Source organism: Fistularia commersonii, chromosome 8 (genome assembly GCF_037954325.1).
Source record: "Fistularia commersonii isolate RoL2024-O1a breed Wild chromosome 8, RoL_Fcom_v1.0, whole genome shotgun sequence".
In the NCBI taxonomy this organism is placed as follows: Eukaryota; Metazoa; Chordata; class Actinopteri; order Syngnathiformes; family Fistulariidae; genus Fistularia; species Fistularia commersonii.
In genome coordinates this window covers 7,665,189-7,681,235 of record NC_141291.1, presented here as the reverse complement: position 1 = coordinate 7,681,235, position 16,047 = coordinate 7,665,189, and positions in this window count along the sequence as shown.

The following is a 16,047-nucleotide window of genomic DNA, read 5'->3' as shown; positions in this document are numbered from 1 at the left end:
TCTGTTTTTGTTAAAACTCCGAGCGGCGGCGGTTCCACGTTTGCAGTTAACACCCCAGAGATTGTAATTACCGAGGAACGGGCGTACTTAATCACGTCGAGGAGTTCACAGTGCACCCCGTGCTTCGTTTATTAAAAGTATTATGATTTTAAATAAAGACATCATTCACTGTCAGCTTCCACCCAGACACGCGCGGAGGTGCCGGGAAACGCCGAGGCCAGAGGAACGACTCGGGACAGAAAGTAAACACAAGAGTGTATTTCCTCCTCTATAATGCCCAGGTATTTGTACCTCAGCGCAGCACATTTAGAAAATATCTTATTTTTCACACCGCTGCATCCTGGTCGCCACTTTCTGTGGAGATTAAAATTTTACTCGTCGGCAAATAAAACACAAGGCACCGTTAAAAGATTTAACTTCTCAGGCTGCCCAACTGTCGTGTCTCAGATGCCCGGAGAAGCGTCTCCAAAGATATCATTTGCAAGAAAGCGGAAAGGCCCAAAATGCGTGTCAATATTTTATGAAAACCCCAAATCTATTTTAAAATAAAGAAGAAGAGCTCCGTGGTGACCCTCCGAATGCGTCCAGTCTTGCACTGACAAACTGCAGAAATTACAAGCCCGCGCGTAAAATCGCAGGTTATAAGAGCCGAGCAGCTGTTTCAGCATGAACATACGACCGCGTCTGCCTGCAAACACATTTCAGAACATTACAACATTCAACCCAAACCTGCGAGAGAGTTATTAAAAAAACACCCAGCTGCAGATGGCAGAGCCACAACAAGAGCGTGAAGAACTGAAATTATGCTGGAACACAATGCGATGCTAGCCGCCGCTCCTCTCCAGGTGTCTATCAAACACAAGCTGGAGTTCACGACCACGGGAAACATCACGTCAGAGGCTGGGCCGCGGCGGTCCGGGCCCCCTGCTTCCCTCACCTGCAGGCGGAGGAGTTTGCGCAGGTGTTCTGCTGCTTTTGCTGCACACCTGGTGGATTTAAAAACCCCCAGATCGTGCTCAGCACATAGTCTGGGTTTGTCTCCTCAGCACGCTCTGCCACATGATCACAGAAGATTCAGACTCCTTGAACTACATTGTCTATGACCTTCCAGTCCCCGACCCCCTAATGCTTATATACCCCTTCTACAGGAGGATGTCAGAAGATCTTGACCCCACTGCTATGTTGTCAACGTCCTGCCTGTTCCGACCTCCCTGTTACATTACTTTACAATACATTACAGTCATTTGGCAGACGCTTTTATCCAAAGCGTGGATAAAAGCCTTATCCACACCGCGGTAAGGTCAGCCACAACTGCGAGAAACCGTGGTGTGGTCCTAGACAACTAGACTACTGTCATTCTCAGCCAACGTTGCAGCGGTCCTGCAGATTCCTCCTCTACAACATCAGGAAGATTTGCAGATTCCTCACAGAGGATAAAGCGCAGATTCTCGTCCGGGCTCCAGTCATCTTTCGTTTGGACTTGCGCAACTCCCTCCTTGCCGGTGCCCCGGCGGTGACCATCAGGCCTCTGGAGCTTATTCAGAAAGCGGCAGCCCGCCTGGTGTTCAATCGTCCCAAATTCTCCCACACAACTCCCCTTCTTATGTCCCTACAGTGGCTCCCGGTAGCTGCCCGCATCAAGTTCAAGACCCATGTGCTCACCTACCAGGCGGTGAATGGGACAGCCCCGTCTTATCTCCAGGTTGTGGTCAAGCCACATGTCCTTACCCGTCCCCTCTGTTCTGCCACCTCCGGGCGACCGTCCACCCCGTCACCCAGAGCCCCCGGCTGCCGATCCAACCGGTCTCGGCTTGTTTTCGGTCTCGGCTCCTCAGTGGTGGAACGAACACCCGAAAAAGGTCCAAACAGCAAGGTCGCTGCCCATCTTTCGCCGTGAGCTGAAAATATACCTTTTCACCCAGCACTACCCTACTAATCTCACTTAGCCCCCCCCCCGAAAAAAAAGAGCGATGAAATGAATGTATGTATGTATATGATTCTAAGATGGCTATTTGGTTGAGTGGTCACTTTTGACTTCTGACTACCCGTACTTCGGATCTTCGGTGACTGAATTGCACTTCTTGTAAGTCGCTTTGGATGAAAGCGTCTGTCAAATGACCGTAATGCAATGTAATGTAATGGACAGAGGAGGCATGATGAAGTTTTAATTAGCAGGATGCTGAGGCTGGAGCTGCAAGGCAGGAGGTCTAGAGGAAGACCAGAGAGGATGTTTATGGATAGAGAACAGGAAGTTAGATGGTGTGAGAGAAGAGGGTTAGATGAGCGGCTGTGGAGATCTCAGCCCGAAGGAGAAGAAGAAGAGTCAGATTTCCATCTCTTCTCACATGAAGTCTTTTCTCACCAATTAATTTGACGGAGTGTTTTTTTCACCTCAAGAATTCCCTGGTGAGGAGGGTCGGGCGAGCGACGGGACATCTGCTTCTCCACCTCATTCTTCACATCCGTCCGCGATCGGTTTATTTAACTGCACCGACTTTCATTTTCAATTTCCTTCTCATAGTTTTCACGAGTTTGTTTTCGCTCCCCCGAAAGGGATCATTTTACTCCCCCGGCAAGAAACCTCTGAAAATATCCGATCCGGCGATGCTGTAGGAAAACATTGTGAATATTTTAAAGTACGCTGGGAGAAGCTGCTGTTGATACCTCGGCCTGTCTGGGGAAACTTTACTCTCTGACACAAAGTGTGAATCCAGGAGGAAACCTTTGGGCGAATAGCGGGTCGTGAGCCGAGGTTAACCCCGGTCAGCCTGAGCTGTTTTTTTTTTTTTTTCTAAGTGCTCCTGTAGGCGGAGGTCGATCGCGTCTGAGCAAAGCTAACCCAACACCGCCACCCGACTTTGCATCTCCGAGGCGCTAGGTGCTGGATTTCAGAATATCTCGGTGCATCCTCTCACCCGAGCCACCTGGCTAATGCGTCCGGACGTCTAACACCCTGCAACTAAAATAACCTCTGATGAACACGGCCCTCAACTCAACGTTTGCTAGTAGAAAAGCATCAATAGCTTGATGGTATGAGTAGTCGTTGCATCGTAGCGCCTACATAGCGAGGGATAAACGCAGGTGTCATTTATCAAATGAACCACAGCAGGCCAGATCGCCTAATAGGTCCGTAATTACTCTTATTAATTACCGCCGCGTGTTTACTTGCAATTTCACGTCAAACTAACGGCTGTGAAAATATACATATTTTTCATGTGGACGTTCACCTTCTATCATGTTTTTGCTCCAAGTACTTTACAATACCAAGCTTTCGCTTAAAAAATTGATTGTTTTCTTATTTTTGATGGCAGCTATTAATTTTTGTTGATGCACAAACTCCCTTTCCCTCTTTCTCTATCCAAAATATAAATATATATATATATAACATGTGGCGCACTATGACACCCCCTATGGAATGCAACTCACAGCAAAGTGAAGTAAATCTATGTTGCTCGTCTTTGGTCGTTCATAATATCCACCAGAATGCATGTGTGATTACATTTGATTAGTCAAGGAGGCTGCTGATTTATTCTCTCCAGTATGTACCAGATGTTTAATAATCATAATTATATCGCTTGCATGGGCGCGGTGATATAGCCGACAACCGTTGCAAGCATCTTCTACGTGGCCCGTGCATGATTCGCTTAAGGAATTAGTCTAATCGGGACACAGCTGAGTCAAACCTAGTCCAGATCGCCGGCGTGCAGGTACTTATGGATCTGTGTAATTCCCGGAGATTTCATAATCTGATTAAAAAACGTAAAAACTTCACGGGTGTCAAACGTGATGTGAGACGTTTCCCCCGGAAAAGGGCGAAATGAAGGCGAGCCCTTGGAATAAACGCACGCGGTCAGTTTGCGACTTGTAATTTTGGCGGGCGAGGAGCCGCACGCTACTGAAGCATGTATGATTAATGGAATACACATACACTTATCTTCATTTGTTCCGTTTAAAGCTGTGCACGTGTAAAACAAACAAGAGTGTTTTGCTTTCTGATTCTCTAAATGCTTCCTCAGACAAAAAAAAAAAAAAAAGTAATCAGAATAAATGCCAGACATTAGTTACGAGTGCCCCGGTCTTGGCGGGCATGACGGATGCTACAGCCCATTGGCTTCCTCATTTACATGATGAAGAAGAGAAAACACAAGCGGTGGAGGAAAAACGGCGAAGCGGCCCAGGTTACGGGGTTTGTACGTCTCCAAGAGACGGACGACATTTCCGTCAAATCGGTCTTTCAATAGAATCGTCCACGCTTTCTTCATATAAGGCGTTAACCAACAACAATAACCCGGCAGACACCGTAAATATTGCACAAACGGAGCGTGGGCGGCGAGGCTTTACCGCAAGGAACCCGCTGAAAGCGGTCTTCAGGTAACGCGGCGTATTTTTAAACATTTCTCCGGGTAAGCGATTTATTGACTTTCAGCCCTTCTTACTTTAATCACTTTAAAAATGAAGCTGATTAACATTTGTGGTAGGAGGCACATGGTGCGGCGTATCGCTCTCCCCGCGCAGCCTATTCTTTGATGTTGTTGTTTTGCTGTGTTGCACCGCCCCATCATTTGAATATCACACAGAGAGGGGGCTCCGGCTCGGCCACTCGCTGCGCCTTTGTTGCCGTGATTAAAGCAGGTGTCGCGCAGGGTTGTGTTTGTTAATGACAGTTTGCATTTAAATAGCTGTCACTCGCCTGTCAAGGGGAGGGGAGGAGGAGAAAATGTTTGTTTCCGGGGCCTCCGACGTACTCGGAATGCATCTCTTTTACATAAGCTTAACCCAGCTTTGCAAATGAGCGAGCAAAGTTTTTGCAAGAGTGTACCTGTGTAGACTCTCCACCGCCGCCGCCGCCGCCGCCGCCACCGCCGCCGCCGCCGCCGCTGCTGCTGCTAGCAAGTCAGGCCAAACTTTGAAGAGAGAGAGGAAGTGCAATGTAACCCAGTTGGAAGAGTTGAGATTTAAATATGCGATCACTGAATATATATTTATTAATGCATATTTCTTTTTCACGTTGCAGAGAGGCTGCAACAAGGGGGAAATACGGCGGAGAGGCCGCTCGGTGTTGTGATTCGCTACGGTTTGCATCCAGGTGGCACGTCCTTCGATAAGAGTATCTCAAAACCGAAAGATAGAATATGCCACTGCCCTTTCAATGATAACCCAAGAACGAACGATACAAACGACAATTACAGAAATGAGTGATGACCTTTCCCTGATCTGCCGCCGCTGATGTCGCGGCCTCCAGTTACAAAGAGGAAATGGATTAAATTTGAAAATGAGTGCGTGTTGGTCGAGGACAGAGAGCAACGGCCGTCACGTCCAACCCCTCGGCTTCAAATCAAATCATCTCCCCTCCCGCGTCCTCCTCCGCAGGGAGTCTCCGCGGTGCTAATTCAACTTCTGTAAGACACCGCAGGTGGAAGTGTGAGCGCAAGGGCAGCAAATACACCTCTGACAAATCCTTTTATTCATTCATTCATTATCTATCATGCCTATCTGGCGCTTGGGGTCGTGGGGGGCGGAGCCTATCACGGCTGTCGTTGGGAGAGATATAAGTAATGACGTGCTGTCAGTAGAGGCAGGGGAGGCCTGCCTCAAAAAATGCTATTTTTTTCCACGTAGCTTCACCATTTTTTTTCAAAATTGATAAAAATTCACATTTGCCGTTCAAATATGAGGCAGACGTGGGGTAATGACGTCAGTGCCACACCAGCCATCAACCTCACCGCACGTCACTGGATATAAGCAATATAGATTGTGAATAAATGAATGAACAGCAATGGAGGGAAGACATGCACACAATTATACATCTAATTTCAAAGCACAGTTTTAAAGAATAGAGCGATCCAAACAAAAACGGGCTAAAAATGTTGGCGAAGGCCGGATATGTTCTTTACCTGTTGCCGCTGCTTCATGCCGACCCCCGCGGCCCCAACGGACACCGTCTTACACCGAATATGACCTCGGAACGTCCGGCGTGAGAGGCCACGACATCGAAGGACGGTAGAAATGATGTGACAAGTACCGGGCGGACTTCGATGAAGGGGGTAAACCCTTCTTCACCTTTTGAGTTCTCCTTTGAATGTCTCATCTCTTGCGTTCAATCACAACATTTCATTACAGCAGCTATTACGCCTAAATCCTTCCATCCCAAAGCGCTACAGACTTTCCTCCAAAAGGTTTCCGAGCCCGGTACGGTCATCGCCGCTCCAATATCCTCCCGGGTTCAGGTAAGGTACCGGCTCCTGCTGCCTGCATTGATTAAAGGAGAATTACCAACCCCCATTATCTTGCCGCTTAATGGCAGAGAGACTATTTCCTGATCACTTAACATTTGTATAATGTCAATCACCGGCTCGATGAGCCCATCCAGTCGCGATCATGATAGAATGATTCAATTCATTTATGGGATGGTGATTATTGTACCGAGCCTGCGCTAATATCTGCCCACCGCGTGATCGGCCGTGGTCCTGAGCCGCTACCTCAGTGATCCGATCCTTCACAACGGACAACAAATTCATGCTACATTGGATGATTTAGTCTCCCACTGGAGGCCTTGTTGTGCAGAGTCTCCATGTTCTCCCCGTATCTGTGTGGGCTTCCTTCGGGTTCTCTGGGTTCCTCTCACAGTCCAAACATGTGCAGGAGGTTCGTTGGAGACCCTGAGTTGCCCAGAATGGGAGGGTGGATAGCTGTATGTCTCCATATGATGTGTGAATGAGAGGGTGAATAGTTAAAGGTCCTGATACAGTATGAGGTGCAATTGAAAGGGTGCAAACCAGGTGTGTCCGATATGTCGATCGCGATCTACCGGTCGATCGCAAAGGTAGTGCAAGTAGATCGCGTGGCATTAAAACGTAGACGTCACCCTATCCTCCTCACTATGAAATTTCGGGTCGGTCTGTCCAATCTGACCTTTTCTGACACAGGCGTCACTGCACATGTGTACATAACGGCGTGTACTAGCAAGCTGGCGAGTTAGCCTCCAATTTATGTCTTCTAAACTTATGGGTATAACAATGAGTTGGGGGAGCTGGACCAAGTAAAGATTAAAATGTATCAATTCCATATGGAATGGGAGGTGGACTTTTTTTTACTATGTCATTTTCAAAGTGCGTTTGCCTCATCCGCTAGTCTGCCATTGCCAAACCGAAAAAGGGAAATGTGGAGCGGCATTTGCAGACCGTTCACAAAAACGACAGCACCGATTTCCCTTCAAAAAGAGACCCAAGAAGGAGAAAGGTGAAGAAACTAAAACCCCAACTGTCAGGACAGCGGTCATTTTTCTCACAGCTAAATCTAACTATGCTGCTGAGTCCATTCAAGTCATCAGAATAACATATTTACCAAAAAAGTACTCTGTTGTAGTGTGCCATAAGGGACCATGCAGTTATGCAAGGTCCACAAACATTGATTGTGGTAAGTATACTCAGTAGACATACAAATAAATATGTATTCAGCATTTTTAGCGGAGGTAGATCATTTTCACATGGTCATTTGAAAAGTAGCTCAAAAGGCGAAAAAGTGTGGGCACCCCTGGTGTAGACAGTTATAGGCTCCTCTGGGTTCCTCCTGCAGTCCAAACACATGCATGAGTTTCATTGGAGACCCAACATTGTCCAATGGGTGATTCTGAGGATTAATGCATGATAAGCATTTACAACAAGAAAGTAAATTAAGCTATGTTTGTGAGAAGGTGTCACGGGTCGCAGGGGCGGACTCGGGCAGGGAACCACACCTCAGAGCAGAATCTGGGGTGAAAGCGCTTTATTATGTGGAATGGCAGGTAGGGTGTCGCGAGTAAGCCCCGAGACAGAGTTGCACAGGGCTGGGTCTCACCAGGACGGGTTGCAGGCAGGATGGGCCCCAGGCAGGGTGAAAGCAAGACGGGCCCCCAGGCAAGAAGGGTCACGGCAGGATCTCAGGAAGAGTCAGGGTCCAATGTTACACCGGCCGGCCGGGTCAGGTCGTAACAGGGTAAGGAAGGGTCAGGGTCCAATGTTACACCGGCCGGCCGGGTCCGGTCGTAACGGGGTAAGGAAGGGTCACAGAAGGGTCACGGCAGGGTCACGGCAGGGTCACGGCAGGGTCACGGCAGGGTCCGGTCAGGGTCTGTGGGAGCCACAATCCTCCAACGCCAGGCAGAGCTTGCCGCTGCCCTTTATAGGGATCTTGATTAGCGGCATCTGCTGCAGCTGGCGCCGATTACAAATTGGGATCAGGTGTGATACCCTGACAGAAGGTATTGCACTCATCTAGCAAAGGTACCAAACATGTGGTTGATTGGAGAGCAGGAGCTGCCCAGAGCTGTTTGGATCCATATCATGTGTGAATTGTTTGTCTCTAAATGAATGTGAATGAGAGGGTGAAAAGTTGTATGTCTTAATATGAGGTGCAAACAAGACACATACAGGAGGTTCATTGGAGACTCTAAATTGTCCAGGGTGAACCCCGCCTCTCGTCCAATCACAGCTGGGATTGGCTCCGCCCCTGAGTGCAGGATAACCAGCACGGATAATGAATGAGCGAATATGAACAAGCATTTTGGGATCTCCTCAAAGCTCCAAAGGCTGTACGGGTGTTCCTCGCAAAAAGAATCTCCCAAGAGCTTCACGAATCGGTGTGTGTGCCGGTCAGAGATGACACCGAGGCTCACAACGTCGAATCAAAGGTGGTATCGTCTCGGCTCTGTCACGTTTCCCCGGTCATGTTACGCCAAGGTACTGAATGTAATTAAAGCAAGAATGGCGCAGGAAATGTCTATTGAATGGTCAGTGCTGAATAGTCCTTCTAAGTGCTTTCCTCTCTACAACAACAGCCAATAGATGTTTCTAATTGTCCATCAAACACCCTCATTCATTCACCCGTTCACCAGCCCGTGTTCACATAATGAGTTGAAAAGCAGATGAAATTGAATTGCCTTCTGGAAATAATTAGACATAATGGCGCCGCGCCTGCCGGCTCACCTTTGTTTATGTGAGCCAAAGACTCAGAAACAAATAAAAAGCACGGGACGGCGACTTTGCAGAGGATCAAGGAACACGGAGCGGAATTAATAGAAAAACATTCCCGCATCATAACGGGCTGCAAAATGGATTTTGCTCCTCCGTAGAACTGATTAGCCTTTTCACGAGCCCACATTGCTAACGCGGCCTGTCGTGTACAGCTAAGTAATGACACAAGCATACAGCGAATTATTCAAAAAAAAATGTAGCAGGCTAAATGTAATTCTGCTTTTTTAGCGCCCAGGTTGCTCATTACACCCGACTATTGATCGGCCTCATCCTGCGAGAAGGGAGATTAGCGTCACCTTAATCAATAATCATCTCCTTAATTGGGTATTAGCAACAAGAAAACGCGCTCGCTTATCACATAAACAAGGCCAGAGCGTCGGAAAAATTCCAGAATTTCAACACAGCTAGTTTTGACTGTGGATAGGCCACGCCTTGCACCTATTTGAGATTTGGAAGCGCAGGATGGCGTGCCTTTTGGTTTTGAAATATCATAAACCCAGATTTAGAGCATTATTCTGCAAATCCGATGGAACGAGAGCTTGGATTGTCATTAATATGCAGATTTCCACGCGGCGATACCAGATCCGGAGCCACGCCGGATGGTAAGGTTGGTAAAAGCTCCATGTACGACCCGAGGGAAGCTCATAGTGAATTCTGTTAACAGAAGTTCTCCCTTTCCAAGGTCGAGCCCCTCAGACCGAGTGGGAAAATTACTGAATAGCCTTTGCATTCTTTTGACGCACGTGGCATTTACCTGGAATTGATCGGTCTCACCCAGCGGGAGCTCCGCGCCGCTCTGTTTGCAATCCCCACCCCTTCCCGCCATTCGGCCTGAGCACGTCCCAGGAAAGCGCGGCGCCGAGCGGCAGCGATTCCAACAGACGCCGGTTTGGAACCGGCGGGTCTTAATTCACAGATGGCCCGACTGAGAGGCTTTTTTTGGAGGGCGAACCGCCATCGGTGTGTTTCACGTCGACGTATTAACAGGAAACTGTCGGAGTCCATGAGCTTTAATCTGAGTCTCAAAAAACCAATTTGCGGCCAACAAGAGAATCGCCTCCAAATTGCATTCATGGACTTCAGGGAGCCGGAAAAGGCATTTTCACTGAAGCTAATGGACACCTGACGGAAGCTGAATGTAACATCGCTGGAGATCAATCCTTCCCACACTGAACACACACCGCCTCAACTGGAGTTTAGAGTCTAATGCAGGGGTCGGGAACCTTTTTGACTAGGAGAGCCATAAAAGACAAATATTTCTAAATATATTTAATTGAGAGCCATATAGTATTTTTGTTGTATAATAAACTAAATATGTCTTACTTTTAATGCGACTTCTGGTGCTGCATGGATTCGTTCGAAGTGCCGCTTCATATTTGACCGTTTCATCGATGCAATTTTATCATAGCTTATTAGACATACCGCAGATCCAAATGCAAATCCCTCCGTCCACGCAGCCTGGAATGCACGGTAATCATCTTCTTTTTTTTCTTTTCACCATCTTTTCTGTTACGAGGGTTGACACGGATAAACTAGTCGGCTATCTGTGAAAATTAATTTCTTCACCTTTACAATGACTCGGACGTGCTCGGAAACCAGTGGTTCCCGACCCCACCCACGGCTGACCGGTGAGCTTTATCTTCAAAACTAATTTCTGTTTACTTTAAAACGACACAGTATTGTGAAGAAATATCACAAGTATTTCAAAATCAGTTCCGAACTGATATTTTCTTTTTCAACTCAAAAATTGTCTGGGAGCCACATGCCGTCACCGGAAGAGCCATACATGGCTTGCGAGCCATATGTTCTCGACCGTTGATCTAAGGAAAAACGTGGGTATGATGGGTTGTCGGTTTTTCTATAACGGATGAATGAGCGAGTGCAGACACACACTCATTCACCCTCTCATTCCAGCATCTGGACAATATAGAGCCTCGAATGAACCCCTTGCCTGTGTTTGTGCTGCAGGAGGATCCTGGAGAACCCTGAATAATAATAACAAGAACAACAACAACAACAACAACAACAACAATAATAATAATAATAATAATGATAATAATAATAATAATAATAATATCCATTAATCTTCTGCCGCTTATCCTGCATTCAGGGTCGCGAGGGATGCCTATTTCCAGCTGTCATCGGCCTGGACTGGTCGCAAGTCAATCATAGGGCCATATGCAAAGGTAGACAACATTCACTCACTCCGATTTGGGGCAATTTTCCCAATTTTTTTTTCCAATCAAGCTGCTGCATGTTTTTGGACTGTGGGAGGAAACTGGAGAACCCGGAAGAAACCCGCACAGACACGGGGAGAACATGCAAACTCCAAACCGAAAGGTCTCCTCGTCGGAATCGCACCAGGATCCTTCGTGCTGTGAGGCTGAAGTGCAAACCCCCGCGCCACCTGTGTATATGTAATAATGATAATAATAATAACAATAATAATAATGACAATATTGCATTTCCACAATGTGTTTTAAATGTCCAAATGACGAATGTGAGTCACCACACAATCGTTAATGTCAATTCAAAGTAGCAAAGTTGGCCTGAATTCAAAGGAGCATAAAGACAACATGAATAAGAGAACCCATGAGCACAGCGCACGCGCCTGCACTCACACACACACACACACACGCACTCATACTCTCAAAGGACATGTTGATGCCGCATCTCCGACAACACACACACACACACACACACACCTTGTACCTTGGATCCTTGCATTACACCTTTTCAAATCTGAGTATTGAAGTTCATAGAATGCAGCGTGTCAGAAGCAACAGAACAAAGACAACGCTGTGTGTGTGTGTGTCTGTGTGTGTGTGTGTGTGTGTGTGCCTACATGCGTGCGCGCACCTGCAGATTTGCAGCTCCCCGGATCGTCGGTCGTGACTCTGGGTGTTCAAACGTTTGGAAACAGCGAGGTCTGCCATCCCGCTAGCAGGACCCTGCTAATGAAAGGCCTCCTGCTTTCCTCCAGCCTCCATGCAAATGTCTTGCAGTCCTCCCTCGTAACGTATCACAGCTTTCCCACTTTGAAGTGAAGACACACGAGGCTGTGAAACTGATTTTTGCTTATTTGCCTGCCTTTCCTTTGGTCTGGTCTGCTCTGTTCCGCTCGCCTGACCTCGGAATAATTCTGTAGTTTATCTCCAGGCTAAAGACTGGGTCGGGACGAGACCCTGCAGGGGACGGTAATAAGGAGTAGCGGTCCGTGCCGTGAGCTGGCACTGATGGCGAGGCGGCCGCCGTGCTCTCTTCCTTCTCCTGGTTCATCCCGCTCCCCGAGGGTCGCCGGTAAACACTGCGCATCAACCCAGAGGCCAATTAGTCTGCAGGATCGGCCTGGCGAGGGGCTCGCTCCGAGGGAGAGGGCGACTTAATTCAAAGAGCAGCCTCTGTGAGGGCTCGGCTATCCTAATCACTGGAAGAGCCCGCGTCCCGGGGGCACCATTCCAGCTTTCGGGAAATAAAAAGTTTTTTTTTTTGGTGTGCGTGTGTGTGGAAATTGTTGAAAAAAATAACAACAAAAATATGCGTTAAAGCCGTGTGCTGATATGGTGATGATGCATGAAAAATAACATCTAGTAGAATCCATAGTAATGGGTAATATAACAGTATGAGAACCCTGAAGGCGCCTCCACCCACACGTCCGGCTTCTGTCAACAAGACGGGATGTTCGCCGCGGATGATCCTGCCAGACACACTTAAAGCGCCAAATTAAACACAATTACACCACGACCGGAGATGTTGCGTTGTCAATATGCAAACAATATGCAACCGCTAACGGCACAGGAAACGGGGACGGAGGGGGAGCTTGAAGAAACGAATCAGTTTTTCTTTTCTTTCTTATCCATTTGTGCCACACTAGCGGACATTTATTTTCCTTTTTTTTTTATTTCTTTCTTTTATAAAACATCATGGGTGTTTCTACAACACAATGTATGAGTTTATAGAACAGTGCACCAGAGATCAGTTAACGAAAAACAAATACGCCGTATTTTTCTTCTTTCGCCTGCTCTCTTCAGGGGTCGCCTCAGCCAATTATCTGCCTCCATACAACCCTCTCCTCCCACACCAACCCAATTCCTGTCCTCCTCCCCTCCATCCATAAACTCCCTCTCTGGTCTTCCTCCAGATCTCCTGCTCGGAAGCTCCAACCTCAGCATCCTTCTACCCAGATCTTCACCACGCCTCCTCTGTCCATGTCCGAACTATCTCTGTGTGACTTTATCTCCAGAAAAATCTAACATGCGCCGTCCTTCTTATGGACTCCTCCCTGATCCTCTCATCCTCCCCACTCCCAAAGAAGAACCTCCACACCTTCATCTCTGCTGCTCGGCGCCTCCGAACCAGCAGCATCATGCTTCCGGGTTATTATTTCCCGCTTTGCTGATGCTCCGGTAGCTGAATTTGAGCGATAATCCCAGCAGCCTGGTCTTGCAGTTTTTGTCGGAAAAAAAAACAATGTTCTAGGTCTCTAGAACAGTGTTGAAAACTTTCAATAATTACCTGTTTAAGGTCAGCGGATGAGATGAATAAAACAGCTGTAAACTGTATATGTGTGTTGAAAAATGTTTGAATTGAGTTCGTTCACTTCGTAATTACAATTCAATGTTCCACCAACCTCTCGTGGGAAATCACTACGGCTGCCGATGAAGAGAGGATGAAGGGGCGGGCGTTGGAAAGAAAAGGGGTCCGGTCTGTCGGGCTCACAATTCATACCGGAGGAGCAGACGGAGGCATCATCAGACTGTCAGGACGGGAAAAAAACCTTCAAACCTGACATCTGTTCCTTGAACGCAAGGTAGAAAAAATACCGCCGGTGCACGGCGAGTAGAAGGAAAACAAACAAATCTAAATGATTCACTCATTATCAACGCCTCATCCTAGCCGCCATCGGGCGAGAGCAGGAGTTCACCTTGGATCGATCGCGGGGCCACAAACAGAGGCGACAACCGTTCGCCCTCTTATTCGCAAGTAGTTTATAGTCAAATGGGAGGCATGTATGTGACGGTGGACTGCAGTGAACCTCCTGCATGTGATTGGACAGCGGGAGGAACCCGGAGAACCCTGACGAATCCCATGCAGACTCCGCACGTTAAATTTGCGCATTTTGCATAAACGCCACTCTGTATCGCGGACGTTCTGCAGAGCTTCCTGGTCGCCGTGGAGATGAGACGCATCATTTGTTCTACACATCGGGACTCTTGCACAGATTTTGGAAAACTGAAATCCATGGGGTTGTTCTATATAACATCGTTGACCCTGAGCTTGAATGTAGCGTCAAGTACGACGCTTGTTTTCATCGGACCGAATCCACAGCGAGACCCCGGGGCCTTTCGCTCGGAAACGGCGCCACAACTCTCGGATCACAAATATAACACCCATTTTTCTCCTTTTTTTCGTTGTTGTTGTAATCCTCTGCGTCATCATGGTTGATTGTGGACTTTCTGTTCGACACAGACCATAAACCTCCACAGACGCCGGCGGCCTAACAAGACTTAAGCTCGTCTGCTCCAAGAAACTGAACCGGATGCGCCTCGTCCCTCCTCCTCCTCCCTCTCTCCTCGCCTCCGTCTCCCCGTCTGCCTCGGAAAATGAGAGGAGCTCCTCAAAAAGAAAAAAAAAAAATGTGACTGTGCGAGAGTAGCCGGCGTGTCCCGCAGGACGCCGAGCCAACACGCTCCGTCAGGCTATCACACAGAAGCACACTGCTTTTGTGACAAACTGGCAGACTAACATCTCTCGTTCCTGCAGCTCCTCCGCGCTCGCCTTCCCCCGGACTCGAAACCCGTCGGTGTGATCGCGCCGCGCAGCCCCCACGGCTTTTCCCGCCGTCCCACGTTCTCGTGCTAACCGCGCGCTGAAGGCCGGGATTTAATTCCCGCTCCCATTCCGGGGGAATAACAGCACAAACGCTAACCTTCTCCATCATTTCCCCAAGTCTGCAGCCGGGCGGACGTGTGCACAAGCTCTATTTTAACAGGTGAGCGGCTCGGTCATCCCGAAATCCTTGAGAGGGTGTATCTATTACGGCATTCATGAAAGGCAGGGTGCGAGGCGGCGGGCGTGCAGGGGCCGCTTCGTTGCACACACACACCGCGGCTGCTCCTCACACTCTAACTGGCAATTGTTAAATTCACACTTGTCTCGGTTCTTCTCCACAATTTAGAACCCTGTCAGGTATCTCCTCGTGGACGAGACTCCCCGGCACTCACTGATGTCTGGGAATGAAATAGCAAAGTAATTCTGCTGTCTGAGGTTTTTTTTTTTTTTTTTCTTTTCCTCCCTATTACACGGCAGCCTTAAAGATTCATGAGGGAGCTCGCATTCAAACAGGCCTAATATCCATCATGTTTTACACAAGTGACAACACTTTCTGGCACTAGGAGGTGAATCATGGCGCCCCGGTGACTTAGAAGTACGCAGATATGCAAATGTGTGCTTTGCAGTGGATTATTCAAATGCACGGATGGACGCCCGCCGCCTCCGGGGTCGCCCCGCCGCTCAGTCGTGGTCATTCCCCGTGCGTAATGATGCCTCTCCTCGCCGCCTCTCCAGTCCTGGTTTGCGGACGGGAGCGTCGACGCGAGTTGACATGGTGGTCGCCGGCGGGCTCGGAGGGACTCCGTCACCACGGGTGGCCTCCCGGTCGAGTTTCTGAAAGACGTCTGGACCGGTTTTAGGTAAGATGGATTTACAAATGGGTGCCATCAGTTAAAGTATGTCTGCAGAATCAGAAACAGCTATAAGGTCTCCGCCATGGAGAAGGATGTCTAAGGTTCTCGGTTCTTCAGGAACTTAAGGTTTCGCTCCATGGAGATGCTCTATCCTCCGAAGGGGTTCTTCGGTTCCAACGGGTCCATCCGTTGTAAGCATCAACAACCGCATTCTTCCACTGTGTGCTTTTTGTTGCAGTTGTTGTTACACATAATGTCCACTAGAGGGCGCAGTGGAGTTCACTTCCTGTCTGCGATTGCTCTGCCTTGTCATACCGGCACCACGTTGTCTTTTTCTTCTTTGCTGGTTG